Genomic DNA, 24941 nt, shown 5'->3' with positions numbered 1-24941 from the left:
GAAGATAAACACTGGTTCCAAGTCCTACTTTTTGTACTGTTTATGTACCTTAGAAATATGTACTTGCAATGTATAAATACATATACATACTATATATATATAACATGCAGAATCATATCTATATCTCTACCTATCTATATATATCCCACATATAATAAATCATCATAGATACATTTTATGGCAATGGAACTGTTTCAACACTTTGCTTCTTTCTCCTCTTAAAATACATTTACTAAAATACAAAGCTGCTGGATGATTAGATAACATTCTATTTGTAAGAAATTATATTTTTTTAAGTAAGCAATCCATTGAATTTTTTTGCACCAATGGAAAGCAATGAAAAAAGATCACTCTGGAGTGACACAAAGAATATTCCTATGATGTAAAATATTTCATGCAAGATGTAAAATGTTTCTTAAACTCATGCCCCACTCAGGAAAATTTACAAATTGAAGTACCACATCATACCTAACTAAACTAAAATACCCATAACCAATTATATGATTAACATATTAATTTAACATTACAATTAAATTGTGTGTAACTGAACTGTAGTGAGTCAAATATAGCTCTAAGAGTTACATTTAAAATAATACCAAATCATAGGCAGAATGACCATCATTTTAAAAAGACATAAAAACTCTCCCTGTTTCTAGTGCATATATATTTAAGCCTCCATGTAGTCATAAAGAAACAGGATATGGAATTTATTTCAATTTTTCTCAGTATGGTTAACATTGGGAAATACCAATAATTCCCTATGTGTAGACATTTCACTGCTCTTCCATTTCTGTTCCAGAGTCTAGAGATCAGCTTATCTTCAGTATGTCCTATCAGATCTCTTAGTGTAAAAAAACCAAAACAACAACAAACCAAAACAAACAGAAAAAAAAACCCAAGTAAAAATATCTTTGGAAACGGTGGAAAAGGAAGTTTTTTTCCCTACCAGAGCTTTTCCAGGCCATTTCAATGTTGCTTTCAAGATGCTGCAACCCCTTGCCATGCTTGTCTTCTGTACTTTATTTTTCTCTCTAACCTCTCCCCTTTGTTACATTCCTCCAGGCCAAATCAATCCTTCCTCTTACATTCCCTACACTCCACAGCTCTGGTGCATCCAGTTCTATGGGGCTCTACTCATAATTTAAGTTTATATGAGTTTATATTAATATATATATACATTTCTACATTAATATCAGACTTGTGAAAATCATTCGCCACAATATTCAAAGGCACCCAATATTAACAGAGCCCTCATAACTAGTTAAATACAAAGATGGGTTATCATATGTGTAATTTTCTAGCTACCTTCACTTCCATTAAAGCAGTTGAGAGTTCACAATCATTTGGCTCTCTGCCTTTGCAGGAGGCAGTTGTGGAGAAAATGAATAAAAGCAATGCAGAGACATCAAGGAAATGGAGACATCAGAGGAAAGGACTCACCTCTTTTAGTCAGTTTTCCATTTTAGTTGTTTCAATAGTTAAAGAAGGAAGAGATTTTTTGCACACTCTTTAATTCAGATGTCAGTTCCAATACTTGATGCTTGACTGTTCTGAAACACAATCAAAGTGTAATAGTTAAAACTACTGGTCTGAAACAAGATAAAATTATTAACATGGCAAGGATCTATGTATTCATTAAAAAACACAGCAATATTGAGATGTTTTATAGCAATGCTCCATGGCAAGGTTTTCACATGGCTCCAAACTCTCCTTCTGGCAACAAAAAAAAGAACATTTCGATTGCATAATGCTGCATTTGTGGTGCCATCTCAGCCTTCCTACTCTCCCTGCACAATGCATGAGGAGTTTGTTGGCTCTTTGACCAAAAGATACCAAGACTGGCTACATGTGATTGCTTCAGTAATCTCTGCAAGTTCACCTCTCCCCTACTCACTCCCTTCCACAACCTTTTTCTTTTCTCACTCTACATAAAACACCATGGAATCCTGCTGCCTGTGTCTGGAAAAGCAGAGGAGAATGGTGAGAAAACCCGAACCACCCAGCTGTATACATGGTGCTTCCCACACCAGCATTCAATGGGTAGGGGACAAAATTGCAATGGGAAGCCGCTGCACATTAAAAGATATATTTTTTTAAAACTATATAAACTGAAAATACTTATTCATGAGCCATTTTCTCTCTCTCGTAAGCAAAATCATATACATGTTTTTTCTTTTATTTCCCCAGTACTACTTATGGAGGCTAACAAAAATAAATGGCTTTCCTCTGTGTTCTATATTTATTCTCTGTGAGTCATCTCACTATTTAAGTTTTGTTTCTGATCACCTAAAGGTCTAGCCTATTTTATTCTGCCTTTTTTTATGGGAACAATTTGAAAGTACAAGCCAGAATAAGTGTGAATATTTTGTCTTGTAAAAGCAGCTAACATCTCAAATCAAAATTTTGTTGTAAAGCCTATCAAAAGAAAATAAATTCACAGCTAAGGGTGCTTTGATACTAGCCTTGGACTATACTGACGATTTATCACTAAAATAACTTATTTGATACGTTCTTAAGTTACTTTAATCACTTGATGCTCATTCAAAGAAATACTTCTCCACACCACAGTTAACTATTGGGGTCTATTGTCAGAAAAAGCAAGCAAACATTTTCAAAGCAAAAATAACCTGAAAATATTACAAACTCATGCTTATAAAACTAGAAGAAACCAACCCAATCAGAGTCAGAGTTTTTTAGCCACTTCCCACAGGCTAAAAAACTTCCATAAATTAATTCCTTTGGAAGTGGGATGCACATCCTAGTAAAACATCAGGCTTTGGATCGAAATTCTTTCAAGTAACCACTAAGAGGACAGGAATAGCCTCTGTACACAAGAGGTGATTTTTCCCAGGAATTCCTTGACCTCTAAAGCAGTCAAACAGATGACAGCTGCAGCCTCCTCTTTGTTACTTTCTTTATTTTTGTTGTGAATCCTGTTTCAAAGATAAACTAAATTCTGGCACTGCTTCAGAGTCTCTGACATTACTCTAAGGATAGAAACATTCTAGTGTTTTTAGTACTAGTACTCCAATGACAGCACTTTGTGTAGTGCTGGCTTTAAGGGCCTGACTCTCCCTTGAGGTATGTAACATTCTTTAGTTTATTTCTTCTTAATTCTAAATTTAAATTTCCAGTTCTTTCTCTACAGTTGGTCTTTCTTGGTTGGTTGCACAGAAGTACAGTTGGTTTTTTTGTCAGATGTGGGAGAAAACAATATGTTCCAAGTAGGGAAAATGAGATAAAATTATCAGATTGGCAGTGGGATCAAGAGAGAGGTACAGAACTAAAGAAACTGCCTTTAAATTATTTCAGAAATCCACAGATTTCCTGTTGACAGGATCTCTTTTCAGGAAAGCTTTAATTTGCCTATAATATTGACTACATCATAAGCATTTCAGATTTTCCGTGAGAGTATAAAATTGACTGAGTAAATTTAATTGTAGCAAGTAAACTGGATTGATTTTTTATTACAACATCTCTTTAGGGAGCTTATCTTACAAACATAAATCTCTAAAGGAACAAATCCTCCATGTCCTTAGCAGGAGCCTTGAGTTGTGAGGACTTCTCTCAACCCATCGAAACTCCCATGCTTGAAGATTTGGTTGAGAAGCTTGCTGAAGCTGGGCTCAGATGGGTTTCTCTTAGCTGACAGAATTTCCTGGATAAGTGAAGTTTTAACTTGTCAGATGTATTTAGTGATGACAGAGACACTGAAGGCAGGCAATGTAAAGGTATCACCTGCAGCACCTAGGTGTTAAGCGTACTGTAAGCCACTGCCTGAAGTGTAAAAAAGAGAAAATTTGAAAGTAACTTTCTGCAAACATCTAAGTATATATGACAGAGTTTTCAGAGATGGCCATGGACTACTGTGCTTCAGATTCTGTACAAAGAGATGGCACTATCCCTGTCAACAGCCTAAACTAAATCAACATTGACTTAATAGTTTTAAAATTTCTTTAATTCTTCAAATGTTTTGGTCTTTCTTATTTGTGCATGTTTATGCATGCTCGCCTTGATTACAAACAACCAGAAAAGGTTCACATAAAAGCAAGATGATGATGGAGTGCACAGAATGACTTCTGTGTGAGGGACAAATGAATAGAGTAACACTACAAAAAAAAGAGGAAATTGAATCATGGAAGATTATGAAAACAACCATAGGACATTAAATCAAGCTGATTAAGAGTCACATCATAAAAAGTGATGCCTCAGGTTTTAGCTTTTCTATTTTTCAGATTCTGTACTGCTTTAGTGTGTAGTTCTGAGCTTCATACTAATGGACAGTAAGCTCTCTTCACAGAGTAAGTGGACAAAACAGTTCCTTCTCTAGCTGGGGACCAAGGACAATCTCAGGCCCAAGACCATAAACAACGTGGGCTGAAGAGAGAAAAACAATAAGGATGGGACTTCAAAACCTGAAGCTGTTGTCCAACTGACAAGTAACTCCAATATGCTAATGAACCAGAACTCATAAAAGTGAGAAATCTCAGGACCAGTTGCCCATTTTGTGATCATTTTGGGTTCATCTTGGATGTAGCCCTGGCTGGGCTTTTGTACTGCCCAAGGTGTATCCATTGAGGCCTTTTAATAAATGCCTACTTTATTTAACTCAGTCTATCCTCTGCTCTAGGTCAGCCTTCACAAGGCATCCAAAGAAAGAAAGCTGAACAAATAAACAAAGAGGGGTGGCTCTTTCTGCAAAGTGCATTTGTACTGTGGGACTCCTGCCACAGTAGGTTATGGAGATAAAATCATACATTCTAAGAGAGGGAAAAGTGTGGGAAAATTAAATTTCCTCAATTTAGGTAGCTAGAAATGTTTAAAAACATGCAGCTCAGAAAGACCCAAAGTTCAAGACATCAGGAGGTTAAGAGATATGTTTGACACGTTTGTATATTCTTTCTTTTGATCTCCAGTGCATGAAACAGGGCATGGGACAAAATACTTTTGAGTTTGATGGTGATTTTTACAATTTTTTTGGTGTTTTTAGATAGATTTGTTAAAAAGAAACCTGGAAGAAAATGTGGCAAAGAACAGGAGCAAAGAATAACCCAGAGCAGGTGCCTAGAGAGCCTGTGGCATCTCCATCATGGGAGATACTGAATACTCAGTTGAACAAGACCCTCCACCACTTGATAACTGCCTATAATTCCTTACTAGGTAAATTATTCTGTGAATCTGTGTGTTTGAGAAATAGACTCTAATCACATCTATACCATTCCTGTGCAGAACACCAATTCACAGTGTGATCATTATCATTAAACCAAATTTCAATGAGGAAATGAAGGGCAGGTCTTCAAGTGTTTTATTACTTACTAAACCATTTGATTTCTCTTCTAAATGATGCTTCTTTACACTCCTGAGGTTCTGCTCATATGCATAATTTTTAATTAACAATACATACTGTAAAGGAAATTGATTAAATTTTTGCCTGTTTCTTTTTTTCACTATTTTTCCATCTCTTCTTATATTTTATTAAAGTAATTCACAGTGAAGGTGGACAACCATGCATTTTTCTGTACACAATATCAAGATACTCACCTACATTAACAACTCAAATCTGTTCCATTACAAAGATGTACTTAGTGGGGCTTTATATATACTGCAACCTTTCAATGAGGGTGAGTACCTGAGGTGACAAATGGCAGATAACCTCTGATGTTCAGAAGAGGCCTCTTTCAGATGATGATTTAGTGCATATGAAGCCATTAGAATCAACAATTGTTTTTTTTTAAAGCACTGGGCAGGAACCTCACATATTTGCTACCCAAATGATAGCAAAGTAATAATAATTGCAGAAATTAGCATTGCCTAGTAACTACACGCAAATGAACTTCTAAAAATTTAATTACAACCACACTAGTGTAGTAGTAATGGGAATACCATAAAGCTTAGCAATGAGCAGAAAATTCAGTCTTCTTCCTATGAAGCCAAGACTGCAATATCACACACATTTATTGAACCTCATTTGTAAAATTAAGAGTCTCCCTTAGACAATTAAAAATCATGCTGAGTATTCAGCCACAGTAAATTACGAATATAATTAAGTAAATAATAAGAAAGCCCAAGTCCCTACTTAAATGCACTGTCAATTCAGCTAATCCAAGCACAGCAAATATTAATGCAATATTTCACTGTCTACAGCTCAGCTCCTGATCTACAGTAATAATAACACATTAAGGTTTTGTTCATACTCAGAGCAAACCACTTATTTTCCCCAAGACAACTGGAGCACCAGGTTGCCAATAATAAGCTGCTCATATCTTCCATCATCCTGCTCAGGAAGGCAGGCTCAGAAGATGAGCACTTTTAGCTGATTGTATTTGCCACCAATTATAGAGGCACAGTCTTTTGATCATTCTTCACTTTAAACTGAAAATAAGCTAACCTGAAGGATTAAAATCAATGCCAATTAAAGGGCTCTGCAAAGAGTGATTTTTAATTACGCTGCCTTGGGAAGTCACTACAAAATCACTATCTGCATTCCATTGTTTCTGCACAGAAAGCACAAAAAAAATGCATCTTGAAAAAACCTTCTGATTTTAGCAGCTGGCACACCAATGAGAAAAAGTTTAAAGTTTTGTATTAGAGATAAGCACTATGCAAGAAATGAAATGTGTCTAAAATTATGCTGACAGCACATGTCACTTGCCAACAATGTACACTAGCATTGATATGAGCTGTTGTTTACAAGCTCACAGAGAAAGGATTAAATGCAATTTAATTAATTCAAACTTAAATATGTATTTTTACCACTATACAGCAGTGTGTGAATGGCAGACATTTCACTGTCTCATTGCAGTTGTATTATTCTCAGCCCAACCTCATAAATATTAATTGCTTTTGAAACTGAGTTATAAGTCTGCACATGAGATAAAGGAAAAATCCCAAGCACAGGCTTTCCCTCAACATCAATCCACAGGAGGAATAAAATATTCTCTATGAAATGTTCCTGCATCAGCACCAGGGGGAAGTTCTGCAGTCTATTCTAGTTGGAGGTAAATGGTTTTAATTTGCTCTTCATTGTAACTGAAAGAATCAGTTATATAAAGCCTTAATATTCCAAACCTCTTTCTTAATAAGGAGAAGCTTCCACAGCTCCTCACCTGACTACCCCACTGTGAGATTTTTCATGCAGTGTGAATGAAGAATTTGGCTCTAAAGCAGGCAGAAAGCTACAAACAGAGGCAAATTTAAAAAAACCATAAATCCACAATTTTCTGTATCTACCACTGCCCCAGGAATATATTTTAAGAGAAATAGTTAAAACCCCTAAATTTCATAAAACTTTTTACTGTGTTTTGCTCTATTGCTCATGACATTAATACAGTTGAAACTGGGCGAAGGAAGGAAGGAAGGAAGGAAATTTTAGGCCATGATTATTATATATTAAAAAAATTCACGGTGAAGCACTGTACAGAGACCTGTGAATCCAACTCCCCTTACCGTCTGACACATATGTATAGAGAGGAATATTTATTCACACCACATATATGATAAAAGTCTCTGCATTGCACTGGCACAGTCAAGTGAAATGTTACAAACAAACCAGCTACAATCTTTTTCTCTCAAATACTTATTCATCCCTTAAAATGTAAAACTAAAGTATCTGTACATCATAGAAATGGTTGGGACATAATATAGGTTTAAAAATCTGTGTACCTCAAGTAACATTTCCAGAAATATATTAGTCCTTCCGAAACTACCCTGGTCTCCATATTTCTCATACAGACTTTACATTGCATCAATTCCCTTTTGGGAACACATATAGCAGTAAATATGTCAGTAGCACTTCAAGAATTATTGTGATTTTAAACCACTCTGAATTTTCATCTCTCTGTTCCCCAAAACAACATGATGGGAAGTAGAAGACAATAAAAAAGCCCAAGGTTTATTGTTTCTCCTGGTACACAGTCAAAAGCAGACAATTTTAGAGTACATCTTCCAGAACTTGCATGTGAATTTTAAACATGCCCACCTCATGAAATACTACTCCTACAATAATAAAAAATCCCTTTGCTTTGAAATGCTGAGAAACTGCTTCCAGCCTAAATAGCAATCATGAGGCATTTGAGCAGTTTTTGACACTGAACATGTTAAAAAATGGCATCCAGCTGTTGCAGGAAGAAACTTTCAATTACACAATTGGTTGAAAATGTGCTGTGTAGTAAAGAACTCTACTTGTGCAGCACTATTAGGAATTGGCAAATGGGGGATACTTTGATACTCTAATCATACCTTTTCATAAAGGTTAAATTTCTATTACCAGCAATCAATCTGTGTAACACATCAGCTGTCAAAGTATTTAAAAGGACATTTATTTCTCTTTACTATTTCCTGGTAAAAATTCTCTCTCTCTCTCTTTCTCTTTCTCTTTTTCTTCATGTAGTCCATGTAATTCTGCTCTTGCTTTGGAGCCAAAGCTAAACATCACTGTGTGGATATGACAAAAGCTTTCCCTGCAAGTTTCCATCGTTAAAACATCTGGCTAGGTAATGGCTTTCACACACAGTGCACAATTTTTTATGTTCAGTCATCATCCATTTGCTGTACTTAAAACTCAAGCCTTCAAACCTCCTGAACAAGGCTCTAGTTGCACTTGATGTGGAAAAAAAAGCTGTCAACAGAAAATTCATTATCTTTCCATCATGCTATACTGGGTGGTAAGATGGGGAAACTGTACTCCTGCATGAATTCCCACCAAACTGAACTGTCTTTGTTAGTCAAGGCACAGTAGGGATTATGTCCTGCACAGATAAGCATTCCTTTTTTTGGTAGAGAAATTGCTTTTTTTTTTTTTTTTTTTTTTTTTTTTTAATCAGTGCAAACCACGCATTTTTCTGTCTTGTCAAAGAGAGTACAGAAGACCCAAGTCAGTTCAAACTAACTTGTCAACAAAGCTAATTCAGAAGTGTACAAAATAACTGTATATGTCCCAGGCGTAAATTATGGCAAGTGTAAGCTCCTGATGCACATCTCAGCAAATGAAGAGCTACATAGCACAAAGTTTATCTTTATTATGTATGTATTTTTTTGTTATTTAAAAAAAAATAATGGACAACACTGCCAGGTTGACCCTAAAAATACTTTCTGTTTATTTTGTGCTAATAAGCAGGGCATATGAAGACAATTTTATGGAACTGTGAATATGTTACATTAACCCCATTAGGTACATTAGGAGTTTTCTGCTGGCCCATTGCTGCTCTCACTGGCTGCCAATATTGCTGTGATTTGAACAGGAACATAGGCTGAAACAAAGGGCTTTTTAAAAAAACCCACACGATGTAATAAGGTTTATTACATCTAACTACACAAGCACTGGTTTTCAATTATATTTTACTGTGACAAAATTGAGAAAAACATCACCTATTCAGGAGAATTTTTATACATAGTTTTTTTTTATTATAGACTTCACAGCATACCAGCATGCAAGAGAATGTCAAAGAGAGAACACAACTCCTGTAACTGTGTGCTGTTTTATGCTTAATTCATTTATTGACTGCTTGATTAGTTAGTTTGTGCAGTATTTAGGAAATGTAAAATAGTAATAAGTGCTAATTAATCATTTATATAACATTCAACTACAGCTGCAATTTGTACAAATATAACAAAAAATATGAGCTGCATACTGGTGAAGCCTATGTTGCTGGTGAACTTCCTTAATTAGAGAAAACAAAAGGGGAAAGCAGTCATAGACAGCAATCAGGGGGATGTAGCTGCAGAAAGCCTGCTCCACAGTGAGAAACAGAAGCAAGAGATGAAGTGAATGAATGATACTAGAAGTGCTGCCCAACTCCTTGTATTAAGGTGAACATATGGCAAATAGAGGAAAATCGCAAGGAAAAAATGACAGTTTCATTGAATTGCAAATGAGAAGTAATAATTTCAACATCCACTGCGACAGAATACTTCTGTGTGTTATTACAAGCTCTGGTGGATGCTGCCTTCGACCAATTAATGAATGGAATCATTTGATGCAACAGCAATAGTGCAGTAAGGCTGGAAGTGGAAAGGTGCTCCTGATAATGCTTTCTGATGACCTAAAGAACCTGCTCTAACTGCAACAGCAGTTTCTGCTGTCAGAACAACTTAAGAGCTGAGTGATAAAGAGAAGACAACATTTATCACTTCTTCCAAGACCAAAATCATGCATAAATGGATGAAGCAAATGGAAGAGAATACCTAGTGATGGAAAACGAGCAGGAGAAAGCATGTAGTGGTATGAAACATGCAGAAAGGACAGAGAGATTAGCTGCTCTAAGAATAAAACTGTTTTGAGTTCCATAAAAACATGCACAATGGATGAGTAGAAGAACTTGCACATCATTTCTGCCGAAAGTTAAACACCTGACAGTTAACAAGAAAGAAAGAAAGAAAGAAAGAAAGAAAGAAAGAAAGAAAGAAAGAAAGAAAGAAAGAAAGAAAGTTAGACTAAACGCAGGTGAAAAGGAAACACAAAATACTTCTGCTATGACTTTCAAATTATACATTGAGTAATGAGGATAGTTTAAATGTACAACTAGATAGTAAAAGGTAAAAAGAACTAATGGGACAAAAGATGATTCATAAGCAAGAATATTAACATTCTAAGATACTATTATTTCTATAATATCAAAGGTTTTCCTTATGAGAAGAAAGTTTTGATGCAACTTTTTGGAGAGATGCATTTCTGTTTCTTATTTTTTGATGGATTTATCTTCTTTGGCCTGCCAGTATACGCAAAACAGTCTGCAGAGATGCCTTAATACCTTTAATAGCATAACATATAAGGGTTTTTTCTCATTCTTTAAATATAGAGAATGCAGAAAAATCTGATGGATCCATATACTAAGAGATAGAGAAGTCAAAATTATCTTGCTGTACCACTGATCAATCCATCTAATAATGCTCAAAAAATCCATCAGAGTTCATATGTAATTTTCAATTAATGTGCTCTGGCACATTATCAGCCCTTTTTATACTTATTTTTCTGAGTCTTCCTTTTCTTAGTTTGGGGAATTACCACTGTTTTAATTGTTTATTATTTATGAAGTTATCTTTAAGATTTAATTCTGAATTTAAGGCAAGCAAGGTGTAACCTTTTTAGGCATTCTGTACTTTATCTTGTTTACCATAACTATGGTCAAGGAATCAGAGTTTTATGATTCTGGAAGGCATTGAGAGCACTATCTTTCAATGGAGAATATTAAAATGAGATGCAATTCAGAGTTGTAACTTAATGGTCATAGAATGCAGAAAAAATTAGTTCATAAATTTTCACAAGAATAGGTGATTTTTTACTGTCTCTGGGCTAGTTAATCTCATAGAAGTCACACAGAATTTGAAAATACCCCCAGTAGCTAAATCTTCATGACATGCTACAAAAACTTTTATTGTTTAAGCTTGTAATGACATGCTGGGTGCTACATAGCGCACGACTCACATTTCTAATGAAGATTTTGTAACAAAACTGACATTATCCTAAGTATATCCACAGCATTTTCGACAGATCACTTGATAAACTCTGCATAATGGAAAATAACAACCTTAAAATGGAAAACCATCCTCATAATATCATCAGGTTGTTTCTTCAGATGGCCCTTGCCTTTTTCCATTTTTTAGTTAAAAAACTACTGTGACTAAAAATCAATTCTCAATATGAAAAAATTCCTTTCACCAAATTTTCTCAAAAAGTACAGAGTACTTTCTATTTTAATTTTCCTAACCCATACTAACATACTCCCTAACCCACCAGAAAAATTCTTCTATTCAGAACTTTGTTACTATTCACTTTTCAAGTTCACTTTTTGTTAACTCTGTGTCTCTAAAGTTCTTCTATTTAAAATGCAGTAATATTTATAAAATAACATATTCAGTGATGGATCATTCAGAGTTTTTTTTAACATAAGCTCTTGAGGAAGTGATTAATAAATGCACTGGGAAAATAAGCAATTAATGTCTTTGGCACTGTCTCTGTATAATGTTGGCTGAATGTCTGAATGTGTTCACTTTGTTCCTTTGCGGCCTGAACTGTTGCTTGGTAATATTGGCTTCTGTCTGCTACATTACTGAAGACATCAGTTCAGAGATGCTTTCATTCTAGGTTACTGAACTCAAAATACCAGAACAATACAGTATCTAAGTTCTCCAGCACTTGAATTACTCTCAGTTGTAGCAATCACTGGTTATACAAACATCAAATGTGTAGATTTGCATGCTTTTGGTTAATCCATTTTGTGTTCTGGACTTCCTTCACAAACCATGTCTGTCAAGGTGTTGAGCATCTGACTGCCTGTCGGAACTCAGTACATCCCTCTGGGTGTCCAGAGCTGCTGAGGACCCTGCCGGGGGGCTTGGAGGCCCTGGCACGCTGCCCAGAACTCCTGGGGATTTGATTATGACCCCTGGAGCAAGTTGCCAGCTTTGTATGAGGACCTGAAAGTCACACAGGTTGGAACAGTGTAATAATAAAATTATCACAGGGTGAAAATGTAGATTTTGGGATTTTTGGTGCGGGCATCGTGGGGACAAGATGGAGGAACTTGGGCGTGTCTAGCCTTTCTTCTTCTTCTTCTTGTTCTCCATTTTCTGCAGTGATGTTGGCATTTTGGGATTGGTTTAGAGTAGAGGTGCACTGTCTAATATAGGTGATAGGTATTGGGAATTAAGTGTAAATATGTTATACGTAGTTTGTAGTATGAAAGGACAACACCACCTCCGGGGCGTCAGAGTGCCTGTGGCTGCCCTGTAGGACAGACCTCCGCTGGGCAGAAAGAGAATTTTATAGCTAAGAACTAATAAACAACCTCAAGACCAAAAAGTGAAGAGTACAGACTCGTTTTTCAGTTGCGTGGGCCGAAGCAGAGACATCCTGCACATCTCGGGACAGCAATTATCAACAGCAACCCGAGAACTGCCGTGCTGAATCCATGACTAAATGGTAGCTTTCACTTAAATATGTTGGCACTCAAAACTTCTCCACATGGCACATTATAGGCATTGCTAGGGTGGTCAGACTGTCCATGCATAAACCCCAGCCTGTAATTTGCCAAGAAATCTTCACACGGGAGGAGTGTTCATTTAAACTGACATAGACTTCTCCACTTAAGTTCCACTTATCAAAAAGTTAAAAACAAAGTGATGAGTCAAGTGTAAAGACTTGGAGAAATGAAAGGTTGTCATGAAAATTCAAATCACTACTCTGAATGCTGGATTAATTTTATTAATCATTTTTCAGTTAGACTTCTGGCCTCAAGCAATCAAACTACTTCAGTCGTGTCAGCACTAAAAACGGATAAGTTTTCCTAAGAAGCAGGCACAATAGATGTTATTTAAAAATAATTTTAACAGGAAAACAAAAAAACTTTCAGAAAAAAAGCCTTTACTTGGCATGCAACTACAATGACTACTGGCTTTTTCTCCAATAAAGTATGACTTGATGGGTTTTTAAATAGCTTCCTAGCATTTTTTTCTGAGTGGCCTGAAGAAATAAAATTGTGAGACTGATTTTGCATTTGCAACCAGAATGAGTCACAGTTTAAGATTTTTAATGCACCCTTTGTACAAAACATCCTATCATGACATCACTGTGCATAATTCGTATTCATTGCAAATTGCTTTTATAAAGAATTTGCTATTACAATTACAAAAAAAAACTTGGTAAAATAGAACTTCATCAAATATCTTCACCATGATTTGCTTTCACCTGATTTTGTTTTCATTTCCAGGCTGGTAAAAATCAGCCCTGTTACTTGGCTGAATGTTTTGTGGCTTTCTGTAAATGCAGATTTTCAATTGAAGTTTTATGGTACCAGATGAACAATTCAGCCAAACCTCTAAACCAGGCCCGAACCTAACATGTATCTACTGCTCTGTTGATTACAACCTCTGCCAAAACTTTCTAAACAACCACATCAGGAGAAGAAACATAGATACCAATATCATATCCTGCTTACTGAACTGAAACAAGAGACTTCCTATACATTGCTCAGAATTACTATTGTGCAGTACCTTTATTGGGTCCCAGAATCAATAAGCATGGTGTGTTAAGGTTGGCCAGGCCAAAAATTAATAAATAAATAAATAAAAAATTATACAGTAATCTGTGTGATTTACCAGAGCTGATTGCAACAATAACCAAAGTTTCCTTACATCCCATTATCTCCAGTCGTGCTTCAATAACACTCTTTATATCTGGGAAGATTTTTATTCCTCAAGAATAATTATCAGAAAGAATGTTTTGTAGCAATATCCAGTGTACCCTAGCACTGCATTGCGACAGACATTAAAACCAGGAAGGTCAAAGAAGATCCAAGCCATAGAACAGCTGCCATGGTAGGAGAGCTTATCTACTTCAATTCTCAAAGGTCCAGCTTAAGGCAACACATGAGGCTGTAGTTACTGGCCTCTAGCCAATCCACCTCATCTATGCAAGCAGTTATCTTTCCCGACTCTTATTTGCTCAATATCAAAATTAAAATTTCTTTTTCTATAGCCACATTTCCCCCCAATACTTTCTTCCACTTTAAAGGTAAAAAGTTTCAACTTGTGATTGGCAGAAAACTGTTGAAAACCACACAGTACCTCGAGATCCTAAACATTATAATACTGAAATCCTGGTGAATGAAGGATTTTGTATGTAAAAATTTGAACTGGTCTCGTATGTGTTTTGAAACCAATTCACTGATGTGTCATTCCATACAGGGAGATGAACTGAAGTGCCATAACAGACAATTTCATTGGCAATACTGAAGTGGAAGCTATTATTACTCAAGACCAGAGGGATTGATATACAACATCAATGAGGATGGTTGGTGTTTGTAGAGCTGTTCCCAATACCATAAGTGGCTCAGAAGCACAACAAGCAAGTGTAGCCTCCTTGCAACAATCTAGACAAAGATATCCTATGCACTTCTGCGTTGTGTTAATCTATGATGTAAAAACAAAAAAAAAAGTATCAGAAAAATTTGTGTATATTTAATTATGCCATACAAGCATATTGAGAAAGTTAAAACAGTTTTCAAAGTAATCATAAGATATGAAAGAAATTATAAATATCCCAACTCAAATATCAATATACGTTTTAAAAAAACTTCCTGAATAATCAAAAAATCAGCAGTTTGTCTTTTTTTCAACCACCCAATTTAAAACTGTTTCTCTGAAATTCAATTCCATATGCAGGGCCCTCATGGTCTTATATTTTACAGAGCTTCCATACAACCTGTACTTCTCCAGATCACAGCTATTTGAATGCTATGAAGGAGTCCTTTTCACTCCATTTTAACTGTCCTTTTATGTTAGTTGCATGCATATACAGAAATTCACAATGCCTCTAAACATAAAGTTTGGGTATAACTATACTGCAATTTTGCCTGTGCAAGGCTGCATAGATGGGGGCAGTGATGTGACAGTCCACTGCAATAGGACAGTCCTGGTTTTCTCAATGTCTTTAGCCTCAGGTTAGCAAGCTCTTCAAATACAAGTGAAGTTTTCATCCTGTCACCAGCAGAGGGTTCTGCAGTGAAGGAGGATTAATAATTCTCCTTCTTTTGCCTGTCCCAAATTGTTTGCTGTTTCCACAACCTCCAAATAAATTGCATGGTTAGTGTGCCAATGACTCACTTTCTTTGAGTACCAGACACGCAAGAGGAGGTCAGAAATCCTAACTGCACTAATTACAACACAATTACTGATTCATTTCACCTCCCTTTAACTATCCAGAGAGCTGTACAGAACCAGCTGGTGTGTCTATGTATTCATAAGATACACATTTATTTTTGTCATGTGAGGGAGGTACATGATGGGATTTGGTGGTGGGGGACTGGATCACAGTTTTTTAAGGATTTGTTAAATGACTGCATTTCTTTTTAACAATTCTCCATAGTGGGAATGTTTTGTGGTTTGGGCTTTTTTAAAATGTGTGTGTGTATATATATATATATATATATATATATATGTACAATGCTTGGAACAGTAAGTCTTAGATTATTGGTTGGACTTCCCGAATACTGTAGTGACCCCTGCATTAAACAGCAGCACCATAATAGTATCAGGAGTCTTTTTTGATGGCAATGCATTAATGGAACAAAGCTCTGATTCACAGGATAAGTGCACGAGGGGAAAAAAAAAAAGCCAGCTAAAGCAGGGGGAATGCTACCAAAGCAGGAAATGCTTTAATACCAGAGGCAGCTGAGCTCCCTCAACAGAGCTCACTTTGACTGCAGGATGAAGGGATGGATAAAAAATGGAATTCAGTTGGGACTGAATTAGATTGGTAGGAAAATGTGTCAGACATTTGGATTTAATTTTGTTCTGCACAACCAAGGGACTGTCCTTGGAGGGTAAAGAGGTTTTCATACAGATAATGGCATAATGGTGCATTTCTGATGGCAATAAATTTCACCCAAAAAAGTCAAGAAAAACTGTATCTTTACAATAAATCAATATTTCAAGGTCTATGTTGCAGGATATTTTTTCTGTATGCACAAAACAGTAGTTAGGCAGTTTTCAGAAAGAGAATCCTTGTTTGATTTCTAAAGCTCCATGCATGAACAGAGAAAATGGTATGGAACTTCATAATGTTAATTTACTTGCAAAATGGATCATGGTCTTCAGGAGAGAGGTAAAAACAATTTACCAACTCAGTCATCTGAAGCACAAAGCCTAGATGCCAAACTTCCAAAAATCTAGAAAGGCACATGCAAGGATAGAAGGACAAGATGTTCAGAGGTACTAAAAGGTGATTCAATGTTTATGTTCCACTGGATTTCAACTGAGATGACTGTTAGAAAGATGCTCTATTTGAATGCCTGAAAAATATGGTATTTCACAACCCCTTCTCCCCAGTTTCTTAGTATTTTTAATTAACCAGATGATATGCCTCATTATAGATTTCTGCTCTGGGAACATATGCAAATTCTTATTCTTTCAGTAGGAAAACACATGCAATCTTAATCTACATACTCTGATGGTCTACATAGGTTTACAAAAATGTCATTCAGGTGAATGACAAATTGAACCAACATTAACACCTATCTACCAGCTCATCCCTTGCTGTACTTATGCTGTGAGAAATGGGAAACATTACCAGGGAAAAATCACGAAAGCCTTTTTACCCTGTCCTAGTCTACAGTGCAATATCAGATATTTTAAGTGCTTCATGCTGACTGCCTCTCTTGTTGAGGAATACTACAATCAATAGTTCAAATGCCAGATTCCCAAGTTCCATCTCACTCCATCTTTTCAATTGAAAAGTAACTGTATTTTGCCTTTTAAAAACACTTACTTATTGACAGAGTAACTCTCTCAAATTGTTATCCAACAGAGGCTGGATGAAAAGGTTTTACAATTTCTAGAAGCATACTTAGCCAGAGTCAAAGTGCATGCATATGTGGAACAGTGTTGCCCAAAGCAAGGTTGTTTTGAATTCTGCAGCTGCCCATGCATGACATTTGCTCTCATATACGAATATTTCCTTGTCAAACACACAAAACCACTTCAATCTGAATCCATTTCATAGAATATCTCTCCCATGGCTTATTTTACCAGTTTATACACAGTCTAATATGGCTATATTTGTGCAGAGAATGATGCATAATGTCCCTGAGACAGGAAGCTTTGTGTTATTACTGCCTCCTTTTAGACACTGCCAAAGTAGCAATAATGGGGGATGAACTGGCCATAGGATGATAACTGTCTTAAAAGTAGTCCCTCAAAAAATGGCTTTGAGAAAGAGAGTGGAAGAAAAAGAAGTATGGAACATTATAGAGGAATTCAATCAATGAAAGAAAACACAATTAAGTTCAGGAGGTAAGAGCCTTGCTTATACTATCATTTATCAATGGAAAATAACCTCAGTCTAGCATAATCTACTATTTTTCAGAACTGCTTAAGTGCAAAACTTCTAAAATGTGTGATAAACATGCTACTGGGTTTGTCTAGATTGCTCCAGACTGCAGCACTATGTAGGTATTTTTGAGCTAGTTTCAAATAGTTTGTCACAGGATCACAAGGTGCAGCAAGAACATCTAAGCTCTGAGCTCCATGTTGATAAAATTTATTAATGTTAGTACTTGAGCAGGGGACTATAAGTTTGCAGCTGGAGAAATGAGAGTATTGATGTTGGACTAGCTGGATCAGTTGCAGTGGAAAATGCTAAGCCCTTAAAAACTCACATTGGTACCATGCTTAGAAGAACCCAGCAGGATGACAGAAAATGTTTCATTTAAGCTCATGGGCAAAAGCATAATTCAGATGTGAGCAGCAGGAGAAGGAATGAGAGAATTTTTTTCCCAAGTTGTGCATTTTTTGGGAAGTACCACATATGTCCCAGGTATTCCTGCAAAAATCCATCCCTGTATATGTGTATACTCTACTCACCAACAACATAAGGAGCTCAGAAACCAAACCACTGACCCATATGCTCTGGGGAAGGAAGAAAACTTCCTAAGCATTGTTCATGTGCCAGTACCTGTATTTCCAAGAAGACTTTGCAGGGGAGGGAGCTGCCTGGGGCAGGAACTGTTCACTCGGTTGCACACACCTCCTGTGCAACATGCAAGCTCAGACCACTGAAAAGCAGACCTCTCCCCCTCTTCCCCCTCCTCCCACAGCAAAGACACTCATTAGAGGAATGTTATGATAAAATTTACTTTAAAGTCTTTCTATCCTCACTATTTTTAACAGATGACTCAAACATACTGCTGCAGCAGTAGCAACGTGGAAATGAGCTTTTCCACCTGCAACTTCCTCTCAGCTGCTCACAAGCCCCTTCCTGTTGGATCTCACAACTCAACTGCACCCATAGCTCCTACCCCACTGAATGCATTTTAGCTTGAACTATTTTCTTGTTTCTTTGTTTGCTTCTTTCTTGTTCTTTTACTTTTGAAGATGCCCCTTTTTTGAGAGAAGACTGGGGAGCAGCCAAGCTTCATAACTGTGAGCTGATTTGATTTCACTAAGCATCGTCCAAACTATGCGCTCCTCTGAATGACAAAGAAAACTGCTATATTGGAAAAAGGATTAGCTGCTTGCAAAATAAAACAAGAAGCAATTACAGATGGCATGAACTCTCATCTAAGGTCTTCTTTTAGACACAGAATTTCTGAAGTAAAAATAGCGGAATTCATTGTCCCTTAAAGTAATTTTAAAAGCTGTTTTGAAATACTACCCTATTTCTTTTCATTGTATTGAATAGGGAAAACATTTTACAAAGACTGAACAACCTTAAAGTGTAGCACAATAAAAATGAGCAATTTATCATTTATGAAGGGGATAATTCACAGTCTCTTAAAAATTTTTAACAGTTTGATTCTCTTGAACTTTGGATTGACATCTATGTGCTCAATTCAAATCAAATCAGCTTTCTGTGACAAGGTAAATAAAAGCTCTTTCATGCAATCAAGCTGTTAAAGAAAATGACATATATATTAATGTTTCAAAAGTTATTTTCATATAATTATATTAAAGATGTAATTATGAATCCTAACATTTCAAATTCATATTTGCATGTACTGCTCATGTTCAAATAATATATCTGAAAAATGTAATGAAAGAGTAAAGATATAAATATGTAATGATTTCATAAATAGTGCCTCTAGAGATATTTCATGATAATCATATTCCCCGCACATTATACCATCAGTAAAGTTGGTTTCTTTCTGACTACATTGAGATGTTTATTTCCTCCTGAATTATATCTCCAGTCAGGAGATGGATGCTAATTTGTAGTAAATTGTCCTCTAGATAAACACAGTTGGTTTAACATCTTATAAAAACTACTGCTATTTTTGCAGCTCGTGGTCCATATCTGAAAGAGTATGAAAAACACAGGAATTTCATAAGAATCCCCTCAAAAGCTGTCAGAAATTCAGTTTTTCCTGTATAATAGTTGAATAAAATTAAAAAGCAACCACATAATCACCAGTGAAAATACAGCTGTTCTTCAACTCCTTTTTAAATTAAACAATGAGACCGAATGCTTATTCACACTCGTCAACTTCAGTATATCATAGAAATATCAATTATTTTCTAAAATGCAAATGGAAAGAAGTCTTACCTTTCTACCATGTGAATGTGAAGTTATAAGTATTCTGCAAGACTGCAACTTGCTTTGCCTGAGAAAGAAAGCCAAGTTTCCCACATTTCAACATGGATGCTGAGAATACAGGGCTAAAGACCTCTGCAATAGATTATCACATCTGACACATTTAATCAGTTTTGACACACAGCCTCTTCCCTTTGCCAGTTTTAAAAAGATTGTCCTTGAAGAGGCAAACAAACTCTGGGCTTTTGGAGAAACAAAGATGACTGTAAATCCAGGTGAGGGAGCATCTTCCCACAGGCACCCCCTTTTTTTTTGTTTTGTTCAGAAAACAGAGAAAAATTGTCTGTCACAAAGACTGTGTGGTCTGATCTGTCCTATTTTAAAGCTTTATAAATACAGCAATTCAAAGGACTGTTGCTTATAGCAACAAATATAAGATAGTACAGATGGAGAGGGGAAAAAAACATTACTGCAAACCGATCATTGTGCTCAGTACATTTTCACCTCTGAGAGTATGTTGGGGCTTGATAAAGGAAGAAAATGGCAAACATTAATATTGCAGTAATGAGGGGTAGGCTTGTTGGTGTTCACATACCCTAAGTCACCCTGAGGAGGCCTCCTATAATTTAAACACAGGCACTTATCTCTCAAAAGTGTGTCTCAAGCCTATTGACTGATAAGGTACAATTTTTTAAACAGGCAGCAAATAAATTCACTGTCAGCTAATTGCCTCGCTATATTTCCTTTTCATTAGAGATAAATATTTCCAAGCATTAGGTAGTAAATATTTCCACGGGGGAAAAAAAGTTCTGACTAAAGATTAGCCCTTCAGCAAAACCACAGTAAGCTGAACAGCTATGATTGTGCCAGCATATGTTTGGCTGAGAGAAAATAATACAATATATAATAATGTATAATCATTAACTAAGAAAACATAATTTTTGGTAATGGCACAGACATATTTCCCTTTGATCTAGTGTAGTAAGTAAAATTTTACTAACTACAAAAATTACCTGACCAAAGTGTTCTCAATAATTTGACACGAATAACAACATCAAAGGGTCACAGTGCCCCAGTTCTCCACCTAACTGGTAGGTTGAAAATGTCACCAGTGATCTGTTGGTACATCTTTCCTCCATGCAGCAATACAGGTACAGCAGTCCTCAATGTTTATTCTTCTGCAGCAAAGTCCAATATAGATAGTTGCTATTGATTCCCTCTTCCATCAAAACCACTGGTTATGCAAACTGGGTGCCCACTTTAATGAGCTGTTGGGCTGCTTCTGTATTGCCTGTCAGGCAATACAGCCTTGCACCTGCCAAACAACCACATGACAACTGAGTTTGATGAAATATGATTCCTAAGAACTCAGCCAACACTGGAGAAGGAGCACACAAAGGAATATAACATAGTCCCCTCACTCCTAGCAGCACCCTGTTTTGTGAATTGCTTCATTTTTTGCATAATTACAGGGTAGAAGCCATTGTTGACAAGTTTTAACAGCGAAATGGGTGTGATGTGTTGTACTGGAAAGCGGGTGACAACACATAGCTTGTGAAGGGACATTGACTGTTATGCTAAAGTTTGTGAAATGCAAATTTTTGAACGTTTTCAGGAAGGCAGATGACTTCTCTAGAAGCATTACAAACATAAAAAATGACTGCTTTCACTTTGAAATACTCTGAGACGGGGAGGAACAAGGAAGTACAAGGGGCACGGCCTTGATACTGTGCCTGGTGTTTGGTGCATGTGACATCAACTGTTTAGGTCCCATGAGAACTACAGGCCTGTAAAAACAGAAGTGTTGGATGTAAAGGTAAAATACAAAGCATTGGGAAACAGCCAAGACACAGTTTGCAAAAAGAAGTCATGCTTCATTATGCAGCATGTGTTCTTTGGACGGGTTTATGACCATTTGGATAAAAATTATCCATTCACCTACTCTGATGAATTTCTACTTCAATTTCAAAAATTACTATGAAAACATTCCTCACAAAAGAAATAACAGGGCCATTGAATTTTGGTGCATAAGTTAAGGAGGTAGTCTTTACAAGCTCTCTTTGATTCAGTCCAGAGAAAGGCAAATCAAGAGCACAACCTTGGGACCGGTCACGCATTCTAGTATCCGGGTCCTCAAATGCAGGATGGTTTGAGGAAGTTCCTCCTAGTTTAGGGAACTCCCTCACCTTCAGTGCTACTGTTCTGAAAGACTGATGGGAATCTTGTTCAGTAACACCTTCACAGCACATGGACACGTCACCACAACCATCAGGTTTGTGAGGAACTAGCCATGATGCTGCAGCTGAGTCCTGCTGTCCAAGCTGGACTGGGAAAGCCTGCTTGACACTGGTGCATGTCCATCTTTTCCTCATAGTATTTACTTGGCATAGACCTCTCAAAGAAGAAATTAAATTAAAAAAAAAAAACAAAAAATGCTTTCATTTGGAACAGTGAAGGAAGGAAGAAAGAACACAGGTTCAATCTGCTTATTCTAAGTCTTTGTCACTGCATTTTGTTGGCTGCTTGAACTTGTGGTTGGAAAAGAGAATTCCATGTGAATTTCCTGTAGATGATCACCATTTGTTTGCCTCAGCAGGATTCTCTTGTACTGTGCAGCTCAGCAACTTCAAAATAATTGTTTTCTATCCATTCATTTGAAATTTTGGATGGCAGTCTTATTATCCAGATTGCTATTATGACAGTATGAGGGTTTTTCAGGACGAATAGAGTACTTTGTTAATGTTTATATCCAATAATTCAGGAGCCAGCTGCTCCATAAATAATATGAAATCATCTCCGCCATTTGAAAAAAACAAGAAAAAACAAAATCCAATATCAATCTTGTGGCTTCATTTCAGAAAAATTTATTCACCTATGAATGGTTATTAGCAGTCTGAAATAAAAAGTATATTTTCAAAAAAAGTATATTTTCTAGTCATTCTCTTCTTAGAGGACTTCCGGCTTTAAAGGTTTTGGTGTACACCACATCTGTCCATGTTTATACATTTTGATAAAGGTAGTCTAGAAAAATCCATTTACCATCCAAAGCAGTTACAGTACATGCATATTAAATGTTCTGTTAAATTATTTCATCAGTAAATTACCAAAGCTGTTCTTTTTAGGCTTGAATCACAGGTGAAACACCTAAATGACCACAGAAAATATATAGTTTTATATTTATTTTCCCCCTTCTATATAAGATGATGTAATTCAGTATGCTCAGGACAGAGTTTGTTTCTCTCATTACTCTTCAGTCTGTTACAGGCTAGAGCCTAGGTAAAACATCTGAACGAATGGCAAAAATTACCATAATTCTCAAAAGTGACAAATATTGCAGTGAAGTCATAAAAGGGGCTCAAGAAGAGCACTGCACTTTCTGTGAGATAAAATTTGCCTGTCAAGGAAGACAAAAGAATATTAATAGCTTTTGGGTCTGTGCTTAATGAAATACTTCCCAGACTACTTGCAAGCTCCTTTATTAGGAACAATAACCTTTTTTCCTGAGATCAATGACACAGTTTTAATAAAAAACACCTTATGAAGTGAAGTTTGTTCTCTTTTTGTTGCTCTAGACAGTAAAATCTACAACAGTAGTGATTCAAATGTAAGAAATATCCAGACATAAAATATGACTGCAACTATCATTAAAAAAAAATTACCTTCAAATGAGCCAAGATACATAAGAATAGTTCCTAGTTTGACGAACATACCACTATAAACTCATGGTGATGCAGCTAGATTTTAAACACAAAATACTTAAGTATTGAGACAAAGGCCACCAACAACAATCAGGTCACAAATGTTCATCAGAGAACCATAGGTCAGTATTGATATTATTTTTGCTTATCTAGCTCTTCTTTTACTTCTTGCAGTCAGTTAAGAGAAAATGAGGGACGATTCATTATGATTGTTTTATAAAATATTTGGGAGTGATCATAGGAAAGAATCTACATGCTCTGTGACTAAGTTTCAGCTATGAGTGTAGGAAAAAAACATGTTAAGGACAAAAAAACCCCACATGAAACATGGGAATGAAACTGGAAATAAAAGAAGAAAAGGCAAAAATTATGTTAAGGACAAAAAAGAACCAAACAGAGCATTGGCTGTAAATACAAGTGCAGAGGAGGGAAGATGCAAAGACTTGCTGAAGATCAAAGTTCTCACTTTTAGAATAGCTCTGTTTTCTGCTGGACTTTTTAGTGGGTCTTGAAATATTTATGATCACATTTGCACAGTGTCACTCCATCCTCAGTTAACAACCACTGAGTATCACAGTAGTGACACACTAGTGCATGGCACAGGAGTTCACCTGACCTGTCACCACAAAACCTGCCCTAGAACTCCCTGCAAGATTGCTGCCTACAGTACATCAGTTGCACAGCAGACACTTCCAGCAGCTCTAGAGAATTTACAGAAGTGTGAGAAAGCAATACAGGAGTGTTTTTTCCACCTTTACTAGTAACAGTAGAAACATGAAGTGGTTTAGGAAAGTCATTTTGTTGCTGCACTACAATAATGAAATCTGTATTATTAGGTACTTTAAATTTAATTGCTTGCTTTTACCTAGCTTCCTTCTTAATTTGTTTCTTCTCCTTACCAAATTCATCTTTAAAACTGAGTGACTCAGCTGCTTCACTGAAAAGAATTGTGTCCCTGCCATACATCTTGTCCTGTAAAAATAAACTATGATGATAAGTGCTTCTATTCAATACAAAGCTTCTTGAATAGCTTTCTTGAAAAACAGGGTTTTTTTACTGGACTATCTACCTCTTCTTTAACAAAAAGCATTGTTTCCTATGATCTCCCCTCTTTCCATCCCCAAAATTCCTGACTGTCAGGTTACATTGAGATTTTCCCAGTGGTTGCTAACAAGGTTGATCACACACCAGGACCTCATTCTCTGCATGCAGGAATACAG

The 24941-nt window shown here is 36.3% G+C and overlaps 1 protein-coding gene across 11 annotated transcripts in view; it reads right to left on the bottom strand.

Moving 5' to 3' along the window:
• Nucleotides 1-24941, bottom strand: part of DLGAP1 (DLG associated protein 1) — a 399529-nt gene that overhangs the window by 248141 nt on the left and 126447 nt on the right. For all 11 annotated transcript variants that reach the window (XM_074549059.1, XM_074549033.1, XM_074549041.1 and 8 more), the window contains one exon: nucleotides 1441-1550. The gene's annotated coding sequence lies outside the window, so the exon portion shown is untranslated. The remainder of the gene's footprint in view (nucleotides 1-1440; nucleotides 1551-24941) is intronic.

Source organism: Zonotrichia albicollis, chromosome 1, assembly GCF_047830755.1.
Source record: "Zonotrichia albicollis isolate bZonAlb1 chromosome 1, bZonAlb1.hap1, whole genome shotgun sequence".
Classification (NCBI taxonomy): domain Eukaryota; kingdom Metazoa; phylum Chordata; class Aves; order Passeriformes; family Passerellidae; genus Zonotrichia; species Zonotrichia albicollis.
This window is presented reverse-complemented; position numbering and strand designations above follow the sequence as displayed.